Raw genomic sequence first — 7,833 nt, 5'->3', positions numbered from 1 at the left:
ACCCTTTGCCTTGATGATAGCTTTGCACACTCTTGGCATTCTCTCAACCTGCTTCACCTGGAATGCTTTTCCAACAGTCTTGAAGGAGTTCCCACATATGCTGAGCTCTTGTTGGCTGCTTTTCCTTCACTCTGCGGTCCGACTCATCCCAAACCATCTCAATTTGGCTGAGGTCGGGGGATTGTGGAGGCCAGGTCATCTGATGCAGCACTCCACCACTCTCCTTCTTGGTAAAATAGCCCTTACACAGCCTGGAGGTGTGTTGGGTCATTGTCCTGTTGAAAAACATATGACAGTCCCACTAAGCCCAAACCAGATGGGATGGCGTATCGCTGCAGAGTGCTGTGGTAGCCATGCTGGTTAAGTGTGCCTTGAATTCAAAATAAATCACAGACAGTGTCACCAGCAAAGCACCCCCACACCATAACACCTCCTCCATGCTTTACGGTGGGACCTACACATTCGGAGATCATCCGTTCACCCACACCGCGTCTCACAAAAACACGGCGGTTGGAACCATCAATCTCCAATTTGGACTCCAGACCAAAGGACACATTTCCACCGGTCTATTGTCCATTGCTCGTGTTTCTTGGCCCGAGCAAGTCTCTTCTTATTATTGGTGTCCTTTAGCAGTGGTTGCTTTGCAGCAATTCGACCATGAAGGCCTGATTCACGCAGTCTCCTCTGAACAGCTGATGTTGAGATGTGTCTGTTACTTGAACTCTGTGAAGCATTTATTTGGGCTGCAAATTCTGAGGCTGGTAACTCTAATGAACTTATCCTCTGCAGCAGAGGTAACTCTGGGTCCTCCTTTCCTGTGGCGGTCCTCATGAGAGTCAGTTTCATCATAGCGCTTGATGGTTTTTGTGACTGCACTTGAAGACACTTTCAAAGTTCTTGAAATGTTCTGTATTGACTGACTTTCATGTCTTAAAGTAATGATGGACTGTCATTTCTCTTTGCTTATTTGAGCTGTTCTTGCTATAATATGGACTTGTTCTTTTACCAAATAGGGCTATCTTCTGTATACCACCCCTACCTTGTCACAACTGATTGGCTCAAACGCATTAAGAAGGAAAGAAATTCCACAAATTAACTTTTAAGAAGGCACACCTGTTAATTGAATTGCATTCCAGGTGATTACCTCATGAAGCTGGTTGAGAGAATGCCAAGAGTGCACAAAGCTGTCATCAAGGCAAAGGGTGGTTATTTGAAGAATCTTAAATATAAAATATATTTAGATTTGTTTAACACTTTTTTGGTTACTACATGATTCCATATGTGTTATTTCATAGTTTTGATGTCTTCACTATTATTCTACAATGTAGTAGTAAAAAATTAAGAAAAACCCTTGAATGAGTAGGTGTTCTAAAACTTTTGACCGGTAGTATATATTTTGCAGTTGGTATTTTAAATTATGGAATTCATTTAAATATGTTTACATATCTTTATTTATTTATCTGTCAAAATAGACAGTGACTTTGTTGAAATGTACTTAGTAAAATCCTGGGTTGTCCCTCAGGGATTAATGTGGCTGGAGGAGAACACAGTGAAACAAAAGGGAACCCCATCATCCTCAGAAGGATCGGGACAGAAACCAAGGTACAATACTGTTTCCTGTGTGCGGCAATAAACGGTTTGACACATGACGATGGAAAGCGAAACCCACTTTGACATCAGTTCCACTTCCTCTATAATCCCATTTCTAACCAGCGTTTACATTTGTCTAATACAGGTACATATACAGTAGGTGCTGGATTTTTTATGTTGGTTCAGTACAGCATGGCTTAACTCAACATGTATAAAGGATATCGATGAGAGAGACAGAGAGATAGAATCAACCAAAGTCATAATCAAACAGCTGAAGATACTGATATTCACTCAACAATAAGCACTACAGCATACTGTGTATATAAGCGCAACAGGGAGAGGAGAAAGGGCGAGCAAGGCAATTAACCAAGTACAAATTGAGCAACTGTAGATAGTCAAATTCAGAGAGTGAAAGAGAGGAATGGGTTAGAAAAAAACAAGAGAAAACAGATGTGTGGTATTGACACATTGTGAACCGTGTTGTGTGTGAAAACTGTGTTTAAAATATGCATGGAAGTCATCGGCATGGGATGTCCTCCATTGCACAGTCCAAAAAATTACTTGACCAATTTTACAAGCTGTCGATTCCTTCCAATCATGTTACAAGGCATTGAATCTTCCTCCTGTTTTCCACAGCTGAACTAACAGTACTGTAGCACTTTGCCATGCACCTTCTCTCTCTGGGTAACTGTATTGAAATCTGTTGTTTAATAATTAATTTAATTGCTAACTGCCTATTTGAGAAACTAATGAGGAAAGTTTTTTTTTTTGTCTTCGTTAAAGTAAATATAGTTACATTATTCGCATTATTTATGGGGGGTCAATTGGAACAAAGTTTAATTTAAATATCCATAAATCTGATAGAATGTAATTATAGGGTGGAAAACAGACGCTAATCCATATTTGCATTCGCTGATTTATTCATTAATCATTAATGCAGATTAATTTTCTCCTGTTTCCAAAAGGGATTAACAGGCTCCAGCCTTGATAAGAATGTTAGCATTACGATATGGGAAGGTTTATACAAAACATGAATCAATGCCTTTAAAAAATGTCGAGCTTATCTCTTATTCATCCCTGATCCTTTTTAAAACATGCAATTAAAACAGTGTTTCGCAGCAGTCCATCAGGCGTGTGGTGGTTAGATAGAGATGGCCCACTGGGGATGGATCTGGGATCGGATGGGTCTGACTCAGAGGAGAAGCTTCCTGAACACAGCAGCTGATGGTCTTCTAATCAAATGCATCTAGGCTCTACCCAAGTTCCTGTTGTTGCTTGCTGTCTGGCCAAACGAAATCTGGGCACTACCCAAATAAAATGTTATTGGTCGTGTACACATATTTTGCAGATGTCATCGCGGGTGTAGAGAAATGCTTGTGTTCCTAGCTCCAACAGTGCAGTAATACCTAACAATGCACACAAATCCAAAAAAGAATAAGGAAATAAGAAATATCAGAACGAGCAATGTCAGAGTATGGAATATAAATATATATTCAGTACCAGTCAAATGTTTGGACACACCTACTCACTCAGGGTTTTTCTTTATTTTTTACTATTTTCTAAATTGTAGAATAATAGTGAAGACATCAAAACCATGAAATAACACATATGGAATCATGTAGTAACCAAAATAGTGTTAAAAAAAATCAACATTTATTTTATATTTTAGATTCTTCAAAAGTAGCCACCCTTTGCCTTGATGACTGCTTTGCACACTCTTGGCATTCTCTCAACCAGCTTCATGAGGTAGTCACCTGGAATACATTTCAATTAACAGGTGTGCGTTGTTAAAAGTGAATTTGTGGAATTTCTTTCCTTCTTAATGCGTTTGAGCCAATTAGTTGTGACAAGGTAGGGGTGGTATACAGAAGATAGCCCTATTTGGTAAAAGACCAAGTCCATATTATGGCAAGAACAGCTCAAATAAGCAAAGAGAAACGACAGTCCATCATTACTTTAAGACATGAAGGTCAGTCAATCCGGAAAATTTCAAGAACTTTTACAGTTTCTTCAAGTGCAGTCACCACAGGAAAGGAAGACCCAGAGTTACCTCTGCTGCAGAGGATAAGTTCATTAGATTGCAGCCCAAATAAATCCTTCACAGAGTTCAAATAACACACATCTCAACATCAACTGTTCAGAGACTGCTTGAAATCAGGCCTTCATGGTCGAATTGCTGCAAATAAACCACTACTAAAGGACACCAATAAGAAGAAGAGACTTGCTTGGACCAAGAAACACGAGCAATGGACATTAGACTGGTGGAAATCTGTCCTTTGGTCTGAGTCCAAATTTGAGATTTTTGGTTCCAACCGCAGTGTCTTGTGAGACGCAGAGTAGGTGAACGGATGATTTCCGCATATGTGGTTCACACCATGAAGCATGGAGGAGGAGGTGTGATGGTGTGGGGTAGCTTTGCAGGTGACACTGTCAGTGATTTATTTAGAATTCAAGGCACACTTAACCAGCATGGCTACCACAGCATTCTGCAGCGATACGCCATCCCATCTGGTTTGCGCTTAGTGGGACTATCATTTGTTTTTTAACAGGACAATAACCCAAAACACACCTCCAGGCTGTGTAAGGGCTATTTGACCAAGGAGAGTGATGGAGTGCTCCATCAGATGACCTGGCCTCCATAATCACCTGACCTCAACCCAATTGAGATGGTTTGGGATGAGTTGGACAGCAGAGTGAAGAAAAAACAGCCAACAAGTGCTCAGCATATGTGGGAACTCCTTCAAAACTGTTGGAAAAGTATTCCTTATGAACCTGGTTGAGAGAATGCCAAGAGTCTGTAAAGCTGTCATCAAGGCAAAGGGTGGCTACATTGAAGAATCTCAAATATAAAATATTGTATTTGTTTAACACTTTTTTGGTGACTACATGATTCCATGTGTTATTTCATAGTGTTGATGTCTTCACTATTATTCTACAATGTAGAAAATAGTAAAAATAAAGAAAAACCCTTGAATGAGTAAGTGTGTCCAAACTTTTGACTGGTACTGTAGGTATTCCTCTTGTCCAGATAGGATAAGGCAGTGTGCAGTGCGATGGCAATTGTGTCATCTGTGGATCTGTTGGGGCGGTATGCAAATTAGGTGGGTCTAGGGTGTTGGGTAAGGTGGAGGTGATATGATTCTTAGCCTCTCAAAGCACTTCATGATGACAAGTGAGTATCCAAGTCCTGTTGTGGCTGTCTGGATACACAAGTTCATCATCTGTCCTGGTCAGGAAAAACCATAGAATTGGAATTAAGACTACTAATAATAGTAAATTTAATAGGATCTCTATGGGAAAAACACTATTGGCCCCATTTAATGTTTTCTGGTGCTTCAAGCGAGAATGGTATATCCACATTTAGAAGATGTGTGAGGGCTACATTAATACCGATCGCCCCTTTTCAGCTATGCACCTAGCATGACTTAGTGAGTCATGGACTACAAACAACTAGATTGCTTAACAACAATTATGACAAAACTCACTTTTCCCTAAACAGACTTTATTTTAAAAAACAGTGAAAAGTGACAACACCAGCTCTTTTTGAAATGCCTCTCTGACACACATATGAGCATACACACACACATTTAAGCGTATGTGCACACGCATGCACACGCATGCACACTACTAACTGCTACTGCCAACCGTGAAAATAACATACAAGCACGCACCAAAGCACATTCATTGACGTACAAACAGAGTCATGTCCAAGAGCAGACATTATGGCGGAAAATAGACCTGCAGTGCATGAATGCTGTTCTGTATCACAAAAACACTACAATAGTTCATTTAAACTAGCCTAGAGACAGAAGTTTCAATAACAGCAGCACACTGATAGGACCTTTAATCTGTCAAATTGGTAATTGCCTCAACAAAATTCATATGCATTTATGTCTCATTTGCCGTACACTGGGGTAACTAACTGTCATGCATGGAGGAGCAAATTCCTGCCTGGTAGCTGTATGGGATAAATAGTGTAAGGTTGGAGCCCTTCGACGAGGCTGGTTCCCCATGATTATGAGACAAACCTGACAAGGAATACATGCAGTCTGCTGCCCTCTAGAGGAGAGCAGGTCAGCAACAACGTCTATGTTGGTCAAGTCACGTGGTTGTTGTACACAGGATGGCTGTCTCTTTGTTCTGTTCTTGGAAAGCTACTGTACATAGTGTGCTTTTGTACTACTGCAGACCTAAATAATCAAGGTCTCGAATTTTGATGATTAAATCAGGGTGTGTTGGTGCTGGACTCGAACAAATGGCTGCACAGCCATAGAATTACAATGAGTTAATTCTATGTCTATGGGCACTGACTGCACACCATGTAGCTCGCCTAGGCCAAGGTTCATTATACTGGAAGGATTATATATATTTTTTAATGTCCACTTCAGTTTTTCTTTGGTGCTTATAAAAATATTAAAATCAAATATGAATAGAAACATATTTTTGATTGTGGGTGTACTGGATTTTAGAACGTACTGTACCACAGATCAAATTGGTCTCTGAGTTCATAGCAGATGTGTCCAATCCAAAGGCTTGTTTGAGCCAAGTGATTAACTCTTTGAAAGACTGACAGGTAGTTTAATTAAAGAAGATGACACTGTCAGTTAAATTGGGAGTTTACGAGGGTGTGGTGACAGGTTTCGAATGTGTTTAATGGTCATGTTGACAAGGCACTAGAACTGCTTTAAGACCCCAACATGTTTACAATTTAGGAGATGTGGATGTAGTTTAAAGCGTCAATCAGCAGTTGAAACAATAACAAAGCGTTTTCTCCGCCCCTGTTTTGGTAAAAAGCTGAGGGATGGGGCTGGAGAAATGTAACCACTCAAATTCATAGACAGCTATGGATGTAAGGACTGACCATCCATGATATCAAAATTATAGTTTTAACCATGTTTTGAGGCTGTATAGTGTTTGTTTACATTTACTTTGTTTACAAACATTGGAGTAAAACAAGCTTATATTTTGAGTTCTGAGTGGCATACTACGAAACAAGCTAGACCTACTCAGACTTTTATAAAGCTAGCCAGCTTCAGTTAGCTTCACATTCCAGCTCAGGCTTCATCCGTACTACGACGGTGGATATTGCTTGTCTGCCTGCCGCTAACTTTAGCAGGCTTGTAACTTCGTGTGTATGTCACACGTCTAGTCGAAGGCCGAACTCTTCACTGAGACAATGCTGAAACATTAATCCAAGGGCGAGTCAGTGACACATTTTCATTTGTGCCGAAATCAAAATGAAAGAAAAGGTTATATAGAAAATTCAGCAGGCTATGGTGTGAAATAGGCTTTTTATTACTTATTGTTAATGCCATCTTTGGTGTGCTAATCCAGGTGTAAAAATAAGTATAAATCCCATGACTGAAACTTACGTCGATCTCAGATCAATTGTCTGGGGCCAAGTTAACCTCCCCTTTCATGTAAGAAAGTCATGACCATCATGCTTTTATGGAAAGAGGATCATTGTATTAAACTGCGAGTTTGACCAATTCCAGTCCCCTTGCTTACGGGGTCCGGAGTCCTCCCCGGGATAATTTTTATGTATAAGGACTGAAAAGCTCTGTTCTGGTAACTTTTTAAAAGGACATTCTACTCCAAAATTAATCAAAATAAAATCATGCTGCACCATCTAAAATGTATTTTCCACCTACAGAAAAATCGGCCCAATAACATATTGGTAAAAATGAAGTTTAAATTATTTTAACATATTGGACCATGCATATAGCCTGTGCCTGCTCTATATTATCAGATGTGCTATTAGCAATAAGCATTATCACCTGTAGCCTAACTGATGCAGCATAGGGGCTATAAAATGTATATGATGAAGCATGGGGTTTGTCCATCTGCATTTACCCCATTGGACACAACATCCTGATTGTTATTATTAACAATTATTTTATTATAAATATGAATATATAGATAATTATGATTCACTCGAAAAATGTTGGGGTTTCTATTACAAAGTATGTCATTGCCGTTTTAAGACGCCATTGCCACTTTGAGAGCTCTGTTAAGCATCTGCGCCTATAAGCCAACTTATGCGTGATCCAAAAATGTGGTCGGAGGCGTCGTATGGATGGTGGGACGCAATTGCAGAGCCTCTTGAGGCATGCAGAGGCTAAATAGAAGCCAATAGAAGGAGTAGAGAAATAAAAATGGTAGCAATGTAAAACTGGGATGCCCCTCATTTATTAACAAAGGCCAAAACTGCTTTCAAAATCCATTTCCCAAAAATGCTTTCAA

Source organism: Coregonus lavaretus, assembly GCF_964263955.1.
Source record: "Coregonus lavaretus genome assembly, chromosome: 19".
NCBI lineage: Eukaryota > Metazoa > Chordata > Actinopteri > Salmoniformes > Salmonidae > Coregonus > Coregonus lavaretus.
The sequence above is the reverse complement of the archived record's forward strand: the minus strand, read 5'-3'. Positions refer to the sequence as shown.